At 41.7% G+C, this 14814-nt stretch overlaps 1 pseudogene; it reads left to right on the top strand.

Moving 5' to 3' along the window:
* Positions 1 to 1249: 1249 nt before the first annotated feature.
* On the top strand, positions 1250 to 13358 carry LOC114674025 (putative killer cell immunoglobulin-like receptor like protein KIR3DP1 pseudogene; annotated as a pseudogene).
* The last annotated feature ends 1456 nt before the right edge of the window (positions 13359 to 14814 follow it).

Genomic DNA, 14814 nt, shown 5'->3' on the forward strand with positions numbered 1-14814 from the left:
AGGACGACTGTATATAATTTTTATTTGCCAATTTTAAAAATAAAGCATAAAAGACTGGGTGCGGTGGCTCAAGCCTGTAATCCCAGCACTCTGGGAGGCCGAGATGGGTGGATCACAAGGTCAGGAGATCGAGACCATCCTGGCTAACATGGTGAAACCCCGTCTCTACTAAAAAAATTACAGAAAACTAGCCGGGCGAGGTGGTGGGTGCCTGTAGTCTCAGCTACTCGGGAGGCTGAGGCAGGAGAATGGCATAAACTTGGGAGGCAGAGCTTGCAGTGAGCTGAGATCGGGCCACTGCACTCCAGCCTGGGCCACAGAGCGAGACTCCGTCTCAAAAAAAAATAAATAAATAAAGCATAAAAAAAGTATAACAACAAGATAAAATATAAGAAGTGTTCTTATAATGTGAAGATAAGTTCAGATTTATTTTTTCCTACTTGTAACCCTGTGGTCCTGTGTTATTTGTTGAAAAAATATTCTATTCCACCTTAAACCACATGGCAGCCTTTGTCAACTATAAAGGAGCTGTGTGTCCACGGATGTATTTTAGACACAATTTTCTGCCCCGTGGTTCTCTGTATCCCCTCTCATGAGGATGCTGTACTTTATATAACCTTGGAGAACCCCTTAAAATGTGGTAACCTGAGTCATCTGTTTGTTGTTATAGGTTATTTAGTTTCCTTTTTTTCTTTCTTTCTTTCTTGAGACAGACTCTTCCTCTGTCACCCAAGCTGGAGTTCAGTGGTACGAGCTCAGCTCACTGCAACCTCCGCCTCCCAGATTCAAGCACTTCTTGTGTCACTGGTTTAGTACAAGAAACTCAAGCAGGAAAATTAGAATGACTTTTTGTCACAATTGTTCTGATAATGTTAATAATACTTGAGTGAGACTCCGTCTCAAAAAAAAAAAAATACTTGTTAGATATTTTGCATATTACACATGAAGAAGAGGAGTTTGAATCTCAGATAAAAACAACAAAAGTACATCAAAAGTCTTTAATGTAACCCAGAATTCAATCATCTTGTGTTCAAAAGATTGGATCTGAGACGTGTTTTGAGCTGGTCATAGTGAATGACGCAAGGTGGTCACAACAATTTCCAGGAAGCCATTTTCTGCTCTTGGCTGGAGGCCCGCTGGGCATCATGTAACGTAGAAACAGCCTGCATACGTCACCCTCCCATGATGTGGTCGGCATGTCAACTGCATGGGCAGAGCGCCACATAACATGACACCTGCAACAGGGGTTATGGGCACAGAAAAGAACACGGAGACACAGAGGAGGAGGAGAGAGACAGACCCGGGGAGGGGAAGCCTCACTGATTCCAGGTCCCATGGATGGGATGACAAACAGAAACGCCTTCTAAACTCACAACCTCTCTTTCTAGGAGTCCACAGAAAACCTTCCCTCCTGGCCCTCCCAGGTCCGCTGGTGAAATCAGGAGAGACGGTCGTCCTGCAATGTTGGTCAGATACCGTGTTTGAGCACTTCTTTCTGCACAGAGAGGGGATCTCTGAGGACCCCTATGCCTCGTTGGAGAGCTCCATGATGGGGGCTCCAAGGCCAACATCTCCATGGGTCCCATGACGCCTGCCCTTGCAGGGACCTACCAATGCTATGGTTCTTTTACTCACTCCCCCTATGAATGGTCAGTCCCCAGTGACCCCCTGGACATCGTGATCACAGGTAAGAGTGTCCAGACATTCTTCTCATTGTCACTGGGACACAGAGTGAATGATCCAGGACTTGGAAGCCCCAGGTGGTCATGAGGAAGATGAGTGTGGGATTCTTATGGAGAGAGACTCACTTGGCGAGGTCTGTACCAACAGAGACAGAGAAATAGGAGACACAAGTACAGACCAGGTGTCATAACAGAGGACAGACACAGGGGCCATACAGGGAGGTAGAAAAGAGAGAAAGAGTTAAAGGGGACACCCAGACACACAGACATGTCCCAGAGAGAGGTGTCCTTCCGTGCTGACTTTGTTCAGAGACCTGGCACAGGTTAGAAGCTTCATCTCTGTGTTACCTCCACAGAGTGATCTCTACCAGGAGAACCCAAGAGCACCCTTATTTCTCACCTTAGTTGGGCCCTGGGACCTCAGGCCTTGTGGCACCTACAGATGCCGTGTTGATTCTGACACCTCTGCCTCGTGTTCAGGGGAGCCGTAACCTTCTCACGATATCATGGCCCCAGAACAACAACCCCTGTGTGCTGTGTGTACTTGGGGTCTCCAGACTGGATTCTGAGGCTCATATTCCAAACAACCACACATATGATAGGATTACTGACAGACACAGAGAGAAATCAGGGACATTAAAAAGCAAAGGCATAAACACACAGAAAATGAGCCAGAGGAAGGAGACTGACAAGCTCACAGCCACATAAAGACAGAGAAACAAGGATGATGGTTTCCAGCTTCATCCACGTCCCTGCAAAGGACGTGAACTCATCCTTTTTATGGCCGCATAGTATTCCATGGTGTATATGTGCCACATTTTGTTAATCCAGTCTCTCGTTGATGGACATTTGGGTTGGTTCCAAGTCTTTGCTATTTTGAATAGTGCCGACATAAACATATGTGTGCATGTGTCTTTATTGTAGAATTATTTATAATCCTTTAGGTATATCAGAAAACCAAACACTGCATGTTCTCGCTCATAAGTGGGACTTGAAGAATGACAACACATGGACACAGGGAGGGGAACATCACATACCAGGGCCTGTCAGGGGGTGAGGGGCTAGGGAATGGATAACAGTAGGAGAAATACCTAATGTAGGTGACGGTGACGGGTTGTTGGGTGAAGCAAACCACCAGTGCACATGTATACCGATGTAACAAAACTGCACGTTCTGCACATGTAACCCAGAACTTAAAGTATAATTTTCAAAAAGAGAGAGAGAGAAAAGAGGGCAGAGAAGTGGAGAGAATGAGGGAAGGGAGCTGAGAAAAGCCCTAAAATCAGAGTCCTGAGGGAGAGGCACAAGGAGAGAGAAAGATGGAGATGTGGGGGATGAATTGCAGATATTTCAAAGACAACGAGACAGACTGAGAGGCAGAGAAAGACAAGGAGATGGAGACAGAGAGATGCAGATGGATAGATAGATGATAAATACGTAGATGATAGATAATAGATAGGTTATAGATACATACATGATGATTGATTGGTAGATGATACATAGAGATGATAATGATGATGATAAATAGACAAAGAGATAGATACATGATACATAGAGATAGACAGGCAGACAGGTAACAGAGAGAGAGAGAGAGGATACATAGATATAGATAATAGCTGATTGATGGATACATAGATAGTTAATTGATAGAGAGATGATACATATATATAGATGATAGATAGATAAATAATTTGTAGATACACACCAAATAGTTAAATAGACGATAGATAGATAGATAGATAGATAGATAGATAGATAGATAGATAGATAGATAGATAGACAGATAGATAACGGATACATAGATAATAGAAATATGCAGAAAATTTTGAACAAGACAGAAAGTGAGAGACTCAGAATTAAAGAAAAAGGAAGATCAAGTCAACCAATCCAAGGAGGGTCAGAGAGAATAAAATGGTACAAAGAAAAAAAACATAGCTAGGGATGGGGAAGTGAGGTCAGAGACCTAGGGACATGGAGAAGGTGGAAGGAGGAAATAGACATGAAGGGAGACGGAGTGAAGGGTGAGAGACAGAGAGAGAGAAGGTGAAAGGAGAAAATAGACATGAAGAGACATGGGGTGGAGGGTAAGAAAGAGAGCATTAGGTCACTAGAGCAGGTGCAGGGAGTTCTCAGCTCAGGTGTGAGGGGAGCTGTGACAAGGAAGAACCTCCCTGAGGAAACTGCCTCTTCTCCTTACGGGTCTATACAGGAAATGTTCTCTCTCAGCCCAGCCGGGCCCCACTGTTCATGCAGAAGAGAACATGACCTGATCCTGCAGCTCCCGGCGCTCCTTTGACATGTACCATCTATCCAGGGAAGGGGAGGCCCATGAACTGAGGCTCCCTGCAGTGCCGAGGGTCCATGGAACATTCCAGGCCGACTTCCCTCTGGGCCCTGCCACCCACGGAGGGACGTTCAGATGCTTTGGCTCTTTCCGTGACTCTCCCTATGAGTGGTCAGACCCGAGTGACCCACTGCCCATTTCTGTCACAGGTGAGGAAACCAATCTCTTCCCCAAATAGTGGGACTCAGACAGACGACAATGGCCACATTCAGGGGAACCTCAGATGGCCATGGTGGTGCCAGCCAGAGATACTGGACAGAAAAGACACAGAGCAAACATACAGAAAGAGATAGACAGACAGACAGAGCAAGGCAGACAGATCACATCAGGATTTGGGGCGGTAACTGCAACCCTACATGAAGCTTGCAGAGAGAGCACAGGCCACAAAAAACACTTCCCAGTCTTTGTACAGAGGCCTACATGGGACACATCTAAGCAGCATCAGTGCTGACTCGGCAGCGTGAAAGGCCAGGCTCAGATTGGAAAGACTAGAGGTAGCATTGGCCGCCCACCATTCCCCATTTCCAGAAGCCCCCACATCTCACCAAAGAGTGATTTCCACGTGGGAGGCACAGATGCAACCATTGTTGGGGGAGCCTCCATGTCTCTTGATGGGAGGCATTTTCCACCCTGGATGTCTCCTGCTCCCTCCACACCTTGGAGCCTCAGTGGGGGAGCCTTCTCTGAGGACTCGGGGAGGGCCTCCTGGGATTCCCAGGATTTCCAAGCTAGATGACAACATGGCAGGTGGAAAGAGGCCCATTCCTCCATCCAGGGAGCCAAGCTCCATCCCAGGAGATGAGAAGAGGCTCTTCTCTTTAGTCAGTGGATCCCTGAGGGGACAGAGGCTCAGCACTGAAGGCTGAGAAGGATGTGCCACTTCTCCACTCAGTGGCCTCAAGCCAGACATCTTCCCTGCAGACTTCCAGTGATTCTCCATCAGCATTGAGGGCTGTGGCCACCAACCTGGGTGTTAGTCTGTAGGAACTTTTCATTTCTGACCTTCCATAACTGAGCTCTCTTCCTAAATGTGGAATGCCTTGTACTCCATATTACTCTCTCCCCAGAACGAATGTGTGGCTTGTCTGCTCTCCAGCCCTGTCATGGAGATTGATCATCTTTAGGGAGCAAGAGGAGAAGGAAAGAACAAAGTATGGAACCATCTAGGTGCTGCTGGCTGAGGTTCCATTTGCCAGTGAAGGGACTGCACTCAGCCGAGGCGGCAACTCAGGGAAGTCAGCCGAGGGAGGGCATTAGATTAGAGAGAACTGAGCTCACCCAGTAAATGACCTCTTCATTAACTCATTCATCTAATATTTATTTCACAGCTACCATCAGTTATCTCTGTTGCATGGCCAGGAGTAAACAGTGTGGCCAAGTTCCTTGGTTCATGATGCTCACATTGCTGTGGGGTGGGAAAGAGAGGCAGAACATGAATGAATGAATGAGTGAATGAATGAATGAGTGAATGGATGAATGAGTAAATGAATGAATGAGTGAGTGAATAAATGAATGAGCGAATGGATGAATGAGTGAGTGAATGGATGAATGAGTGAGTGAATGGATAAATGAGTGAATGGATGAATGAATGATGGATGAACAAATGAATGAGTTAATGGATGAATGAGTGAATGAACTTGTAGAATGGATGCATGAGTGAATGAATGAGTGAATCCTCAGCACCTGGTGAAAGTGCCGTGCACAGAATGAAATGAAGGAACATGGAACGTTGTCATTTGGAGTGTACAGGAGGGAACATCTCACTGAGAACTCACCAAGGAGATCACATTTAAACTCCGATCTTAGAGACAAGAGGGAGTGAGCCCTGGGGAGCGTGTTGAAAGGAAGTTTCATGTACTTAGGATGCTGGGGATGACCCTAATGTGAGAATGAGCTTGGTGTGTTCCAAGAAGTCCATGGACCTGCCGTATGGTGAGGGCTGCTCAGAATCCAGTGAGATTTCTAAGTGCCCTTGGGCTTGTAAGGAGTGTGAGTCCTGTGGTTGCAAGTGAACTTGTACCTTAGGTCAAGTCCAGCAATTCTCTTCCTAAATCCTCTCTAACTGCCTGAAACACTTCTATCAACAACTGAGAGAAGAGTGTTAAACACCCCACTGTGGCCGTGGATGTGCCTATCTCTCCGTTTACTTCGGCGACACTTCCTCCATGTGTATTTGCACGAATATTACTGGGAGTGATTAAGTGTAAATTGATTATATATTCCTGGTAAATTAAAAATACTATAAATTTACCTGCTTTTTTCCTAAATTTTATGCTTAATGTTTTCCACTGATTTTTCCCCAAGACTTATTTTGTCTAATTTTATTATAACTACACCACATTTCCAACAGTTAGTGATTGCTTGGTATATTTCTACATTGTTTAATTTCAAACCCTGTGAATTGTTAACACTGACATGTGTCCTTTGTAAATTTCAACAACGCACCTTAGAAAACAAGATTTGCTGACAATCTTTTGTTCGTGTTTGAGCAGTTCTTCCAATCATATTTGTGTTATTATTACGTTGTGTTTTCCTGATTCCCTTTTTCCCACGGACTTCTTTGGTGGTTTTCTATTTCAAACATTCTATTTTTGATCTATGTCGTTTAGGAATACATGTATGGTGTACTCATCCTGAAGTTGTTACATATTTTTAAAACTGAAATTCATCATTTCAGAGATTAAACAGCAAATATAAAAACATATTTCCACTCTTCCTGTGTAAGAACAGGATTTTAGAGTATCTTTATTACATATGTTTGTATTTACTTATATGATGTTTTGTGGTATATGTAATTCTATCTTTTCCAGAAATTACACAGGGGCATGTTTTCATACATGACTGTATGGTCCATATTCATTTTAGGCATAGCCATATTTTAAGTTCTTTCTCTGCTCTTAGTTATCGTCAGAGTCTTCGACACCCAGTCTGGTTTCACTTTCCTTCTCTTTGAGACACAGTCATCAGAATTTCCTTTAGGGTCAGTGAGAAAAGCTTTCTTTGCCCTTTTATCTTTCAGTGCTGTTTCTTTCCTGTGTTGATCTTGGACAGTACTATGTAAGGAATTGTCGGTGGCTGGTGATGGTATCTTAGCTGGGTAAAGATTTTGTTCTACTGGCTTATGTTTTCCTTTTTTTCTGTGGGGAAGACAATGTTTGGCTCCCTTTGAATCCTTACCAGCTGATCCTTTTCCTCCGGCTAAGTTTAAGGGTTGGTTATGCTTTTTTGCAGCTTTTCTGTAACGTTGAACGTGAGGTGTGTTTAATTCATTCTGCCTGGCATTCACTGCATTTCTTGAACCCATGGATTGATGGATGTGTCTACTTCCTCCAAATAATCAACAATTGCCTCTTTAAAGATTGCTTCTGACCTGTTTTCTCATTCTTTCCTTTTGGAACTCAAGTTAGGAGCATTCTAAAACTGTTGTCAGTTTTTACCCTGTCACAAAACTGCTCTTTCTTTTTCAGTTGTTTTCTTTTTCTGTGCCCTAATATTGACAGTTTCCTGTGGCGTAGATGATAAATGCTCTCTTCACTGTTGTGTACACAATGTTTTAACTAATTATTCTGCTTTAAATTTAATGTTGACTATATCTAGATATCACAATTGATTACTGTGTACAGACTTTCTTTTCTATTTGCATACACTTACGGGGTACACGTGTAACTTTGTGACATGAATATATTGCAGAGTGGTGAAGTCAGGACTTTGACTATATCCATCACCCAAATGCTGTACATTGTACTCGTTAAGCAATTTCTCATCACACATCCAGGTCCCACCACCCTCCAGCCTTCCAAGCCTCCACTGTCCATCATTCCACACTCTACGTCCAGGTGTATGCACTACTCGCCTCCCGCTTAGAGTGAGAAGATGTGGTGTTTGTCTTTCTGAGTTGTTTCACGTAAAATAATGGCCTCCAGTTCCATCCATGTTTTTTAGTTGTTGTTGTTTTGTTTTGTTTTGTTTTTGAGACAGAGTCTGGCTCTGTCGCCCAGGCTGGAGTGCAGTGGCCGGATCTCAGCTCACTGCAAGCTCCGCCTCCCGGGTTCACGTCATTCTCCTGCCTCAGCCTCCCAAGTAGCTGGGACTACAGGCGCCCGCCACCGTGCCCGGCTAGTTTTTTGTATTTTTGGTAGAGACGGGGTTTCACCGTGTTAGCCAGGATGGTCTCGATCTCCTGACCTCGTGATCCGCCCGTCTCGGCCTCCCAAAGTGCTGGGATTACAGGCTTGAGCCACCGCGCCCGGCTACATCCATGTTACTCCAAAGGACAGAATTTTATATTTTACGGCCGAATACTATTTCATTGTTGATACACACCACACTTTATTAATCCAATCGTTCTTTCACAGTCACTTAGATTGATTTCATGTCTTTGCTGTTGCAAACAGTGCTGCAATAAACATACAGGTGCAGGTGTTTGTTTGACATAAGTGCTTCTTCTCCTTTGGGTAGACACCCCGCAGTGGGACCACTAGGTCGAATGGTGTTTCTATTCTTGGTTCTCTGACAGATCTCCATGCTGTCTTCCACAGAGGCTATACTAATTTACATTCTGACCCACAGTGTATAAGAGTTTCCTTTTCTCTGCTTCCTTGCCAACATCTGTTATATTGGTTCGCATTTTCAGTAATAGCCATTCTGACTACTGTAAGATGATATCTCATTGTGGTTTCAATTTGCATTTCTCTGATGAGTCGTGATGCTGAACATTTGTTCATATGCTGTTTGGCCATTCGTATGTCTTCTTTTGAAAAATCTGTGTAAACATCCCTTTGCCCACTTTTGAATGCTATTATTTGAGGGCTGTGATTAGTTGTTTGAGTTGCCTAGAAATTGTGGATGTTAGTCCCCTGTCGGATGCACAGTTTAAAAACATTTTCTTTCATTCTGCAGGTCGTCGGTTCACTCTGCTATTATTTCCTTTGCTATTCAGAAGCTCTTTCGTTTACTAAGTCCCATTTGTCTAGTTTTATTTTTGTTGCCTGTGGTTTTGAGGTTTTACTGATGAATTCTTTGCCTAGACCAATGTCCAGGAGAGTTTCTCTTTGCATTTCCACCTGTGATTTTATAGTTCTGGGTTTACATTTAAGCCGTTAATTATCTTACATTAATTTTTGTGTATAATGACAGATATGAGTCCAGTTTTATTCTTCTGCCTATGACTATTTAGATTTCTCAGCACTATTTATGGAAAAGCATATCTTTCCCCAGTGTATGTTTTGTTGACTTTGTCCATGATCATTCACTGTAGATACGAGGCTGTATTTTTGGGCTCTCTATTCTGGTCTATTGATCTCTGTTTCTGTGTCTATACCAGCACCGTGCTGTTTAAGTTACTATACCCTTAGAGCATAATTTGAAGTCAGAGAGCCTGATGACTCCAAGTTTCTACACTTGCCTAGAATTGCTTTGTCTATGAGGCTCTTTTTTGGTTCTGTATGAATTTTAGGATTGCTTTTTCTAATTCTGTGAGACCTGGTGTTACTATTTTCATTTAAGAATTGCACTAAATCTGTAGATTGCATTTTAACAATATTAATTCCTATGATCCATGAGCATGGAATTTTTTTCTTTTTTGGTATCATCTATAATTGCTTTCATGGGTGTCTTACACTCTTCCTGGTAGAGATCTTTCACCACCTTGGTTAAGTGTATTCCTCAGTGTTTTAATTTTGTGTATCTATTGTAAATGGGTTGCCTTCTTGATTTGGTTCTCAGTTAGATCATTATAGGTGTAGAGAAATGCTACCGGGTTTTACACATTGATTTTTTACTCTGAAACTTTACTGAGTTCACTTTTCAATCATAAGAATTTTTTCAGAGTCTTTAGGATTTTCTAGATTTAAGATCATAGCATCAGCAATAGAAATAATTGCACTTCCTCTTTTCTAATTTAGTCATGTTTTATTTCTTCCTGTGGCCTGATAGCTCTGACAGAGCTTCCAGTACTATATTGATAGGGAGTGGTGCATGTCTGTGTCCTTGTCTTGTGCCAGTTCTCAGAGGAGTCAGTCATTTTAACTTCTCCCTGCTCAGTAGATGTTGACTCTAGGTATGTCATCTATGGCTTTTATTACTTTGAGGTATATTCTTTCTATGCCTAATTTTTTGAGGGTTTTCATCAGGTAAGGACGTTGAATTTTTTTAAAGATGCTTTTCTTTATGTCTATTGAGATGATCACATGTTTTTGGTTCTGGATTCGGCTCACTCTTCCAGGTGGATGACATATGCCAAAAAAGCACTTAGTCAGCCATCTTGGAAACAAGCATCTCAGATGTTTTCTTTCTCTACAGCTCATTCTTCCTTATCAATGTTTTCAATTTTGTACTTAATTTTATAAAGAGAGTAAATGATATAATTTCCACATACGTTTCCTCTGCCAAATCTGACTCACTGTGCTTTCTTTCCTTGTATGCATAACCTGCCCAGCAATACACACAAACATTTATTGCTTTGGAGAATTAGTTTGGGAACTATTTTGAAATGTAAAAAAAAAAAAAATGTGTATCTTCAAAAGAAATTTCTGTTTGTGGCAAAAGGCTTCTGAGCGTGCTCAGGATGATATAGGGAGAAGAGGGGCTCTAGACAGGAAGAATTTTGTGAAGGTGAGATGGGGAAATAGCTCCATTTCAGAGCTCCTGGGGAGGGAGGGCCTAGCCCACATGGAAAAGTCTCTGATCTTACCCCCACCCTCCAGCCCCTGTTCTCCAGGACTATACTGTGGAGAATTCCATCAGAATGGCTGTGGCTGGTCTGGTCTTCCTGGCTCTTTTGGCAATGCTGGCTAAGACCTGGTTCAGCCATGCGGGGACACAGGTGGAAATGGAAGAAACGTGACTGAAGCTGGCAGGAGTGAATGGCGGACTCCTAGTGAACGGATTCTGGCTGCAACCCCCACTGCAACCATTGCCAGCGTGGATCTGAGATGCATGGAGACCCAAGTCTTTGTGGGAGCTTTGCAAAATATACAAGGAATACCTTTCTTCAATATTTAGGGAACATTTTCTGAAGGTCAAAGAGGATAGGTGAAGCACACAAGGGAACTCTCAATGACACACTTGGACCCACTCACAGACAACCCACATAAAATTCTTTCCAGGTCTCTGCGGGATCTTGGACTGTGTATCTTCTCCATTCTCCTCATTATTACATCTAATGTTCCACTCTGTGTGTGGGGTTTTTTTTTTTTTTTTTGGTGGTTGTTGTTCTTATTCATGTTCCCTTGTCCTCCTTCTTCTTCTTTTTTATTCCTCTTCATTCTCCCCTTCTTCTCTTTCTTCCTCCTCTTCTGTTTCTTCTTCTCCTCTAACTTTTGACTTGTTTTCTCAGCTTCTTCTCTTGAACTGTTGGCTTTTCTTCCCACAGTTTGCCTTATGTTAATCTTTGTGATCTAATTTCTATATATATATATGAACCCAAATGTCTAAAATAACCCAAATTTAAAGTGTTACTTTCTGTAGCAATGACACTTACCACCACAGAGACAACCACAAAGTTAAAATCTTTCAAGAAGTGTCAAAATTTTGTGTTACATGTTTTATTAAATCTTTTGAAACTCATATGTCCTTTAATGCACATATTCCAAATTTAGAAGAAATAATTTTGAAACACTATGAAATTAATAGATTACTATTTTTATTAATGAGTTGTTTAAATGCCATGTTATTGCAAACACAGCGTTGTTCTGAGGCCATGATTAAAATAGTGACTTTTGCCTTCTTGGTAGTCTCAAGGCTTCTTTTTATACATTGACCTGTCACATCTCCAAACTACTCCAGTATAAATTACACTCTTGGCTGTTAATTTTAAATTTTGAACATAGTTTTGGAGTCTTAATACATTAAGAGAGAAAATTCAATTTTTGCCCCAGAGAGAAGTTCAAATCAAATGTCAACAGCCAGAATGTTCATATGTTGGTCTTTTCCAAGTCTTTGGAATTCAAGTAGTGTAGGTACCTTCTTAGCCCATCTGCACAAAGATACTTTGTAGCCAGTACTGATTCACAGAAAACTAGGTAGTCAAATCTTCGAGATGTTTTACGCTGCAAATAATCTGACATAAAAATACTTGTAAATTAATGCATCAGAACAATTTCACCTGTTGTAAATAAGGTAATTACAACTCAGAAATGGCTGCAGAACTACATTAAGCAAGCCTCCTAAGAAACAATTTTCATGAAAGTGAAGAAACCTAGACATTCTGTCTGTGGGAGATTGGCCAGATGGGTTTCCCGTGTGTTGTATCAGCTGTGACTTTTTTTCATGTTCTTGCCACATTTCATGTTCTACCACAATATCCGCTAGTCCATCCCAAATAATTGTGAGGAAACTCTGTCCTTGGGAAAATATTAATTTGCTACAGACAGAGATGATACCTCAAAGTCCCACTATATACATCGAGGGGATCCACAAAAGTCCATTCAGTAAAATGTAGTCGGCATCTTAAGGTAGGCTGATTCCACCTCTAAAAAAGTAGGTACAACATCGGGTTGATTTTTCCAAAGAAAAATGGTGATTGGCCATCTTTAGTCTCAATGTAAACAGTAATACTGATGAATGTGGAAGAGGCAGGGAAGAGGATTGACAGTAAGTGACACTCATTGTTTTCATCTGAGCTTTGAGACTGAAAGAGGAACACAGGAGTGAGGTGTGTGGGAACAAACCCCTTCTTTTTCCACCTAAACAGAGTGGAAATTGGACACTGAGATTTGGTGTACAGCTAAACACTAAGCCCATAGTTGGGTTAAACGCGGTCATGTTGTACATCCTGGTTTCACAGCAGACACTGGAGGAAAACAGCCGGTATTCATAAGAGGCTGTCCCTTGGGTCATTGCCCAGAATATCCGGAGTTGGTGCTCACAGCGTTGGGAACCATCCTGGACCAGACAGGCTCTGAATATGGGGGCACCAAACTGCCCAGGGCGACGCCTCCATGCACCCTTCTCACCGCAGTTCTTGACCATTTCCCAAACCTCTGACCTCACCTTCATTCTTCCACGGTGAACACACTAAAGTTGGCCTTCAAAGCTTGAGACAGAGGAGAATTGGGCTTCATCTCTGGTGACTACAAGTAGGGAATGGAGACTCAGTTCTGGCCTGAGAGGAGGGAGAAGACCCTGGATCCCAGTGTGGATGGGAAGAAGTATGTGTTTGTTTTTTGTGCTTGGATTCTGTGTCCAAGCATGTCTGAGATATGATAAAGATGGATCTTCCTTTCCTTGTCCACTTTCTCATGCCAGAGAATTGGAATCTTATATTCCACTAACTCCTTTATTCTGTTCACCCAGACTCTGTGAAGGAGAAAGGAAAAGATGTGATACTCTAATTTTGCTCCATTTGTCTAAAATGGGTAGGCTGCAGCTCCTCATGAAATGATACCTTTTCTAGCTCTTATTGGAGGTGTCTCAGGACTCACTACTTCACGGGACCTGCAACTGTGTCAGTCTGGGGAAACTGCAAATATTCTTGTCTTACACTTGTCCCCAGTCAATTGTGATGGACGCTGGTGACCTGCAATAGATGTCATTGCAGGTAAAATGTACCTGAGTCATGCTGCAGTTCTCCTGGACTATAAACCCCTGGCCATGTTCCTGAGGCGATTCTGTTCGTCTCAATATGAATAATAATAACACACTAAAAATGGCAAGCCATTCTTAATTCCTGAAGTCTCACTTGTAAATTAGTAAATATCTCTTATTTTATGTAGTTTACATTATATGTAGACAGATAATAAACACACACACACACACACACACAGAAGAATGGATGGGTTCACCTAGAAATGTAAATAATTCAAGATGAGGAAATGAAATGTCACCGCATTTACTATTCCATTTTAGATGAAGAGTCTATGAAAAGGTTTGATTTCATTTTATGTTTTATTTGTGGACATTTTCACACAAACTATGTAAGTGAGGAAGTCAATTGAAAAGGAGAAGAGCAAGTCCAAACACATTCAGGTGAGGTCATTCTTTAAATGTTTTAATTGAAATGATCCATCTTGGGATTAGAACAGTAACTGAGATGGTGCCAGGAAAGTTAAAAAGTTTTTGTTAGTCCTAAATATTGACACCTAAAATTATTAAACTCTTAGAAGAAAACACAGGGGAAAAGCTTCACAAGATTGGATTTGGCAGTGATTCTTTGGATGTGACAACAATGGCACAGGCAACTACAGAAAAAGTACACAAATTAGACTTTATGAAAATTTTGAAAAATTGTGCCTCAAAATACATCATCAGTTACTTCATATGCCAAGGAAAAAAAAAAAACATTTAAGACAATATTATCAAAGTAAAAAGACAACCCACAGAATGGGAGAAAATGTTTTCAAATCATATCACCTGTAAGGGATTAACATCCACAATATACACAGAACTCCTAAAACTCGACCACAATAAACTCAATTCAAAAATGGGCAAAGAACTTACACAGACATTTCTCCAAAGAATATACACATGAAAAGATACTCAACATCATGAATCATTAGGAAAATACAAACCAAAGCTACACCAGATGCCACTTCATACCCCTTAGGATGGGTATCATCAAAAACAACAACAGAGTTTCCACACACTAACAACAAACTATCCAAAACATTTTCCAAGAAAATAAGCCCATTTACAATAATTACAGAAAACAAAACATGCAGGAATAAATTCATCCACAGAGTACAAAGATCCGTATATAAAAAATTATAAAACATTGATGAAAAAACTCAAGAAAAAACAAATAAATCAAAAGATATTCCATGTTCACAGATTAGAAGAATTAATGCTGTT

Source organism: Macaca mulatta, chromosome 19 (genome assembly GCF_049350105.2).
Source record: "Macaca mulatta isolate MMU2019108-1 chromosome 19, T2T-MMU8v2.0, whole genome shotgun sequence".
Classification (NCBI taxonomy): Eukaryota; Metazoa; Chordata; class Mammalia; order Primates; family Cercopithecidae; genus Macaca; species Macaca mulatta.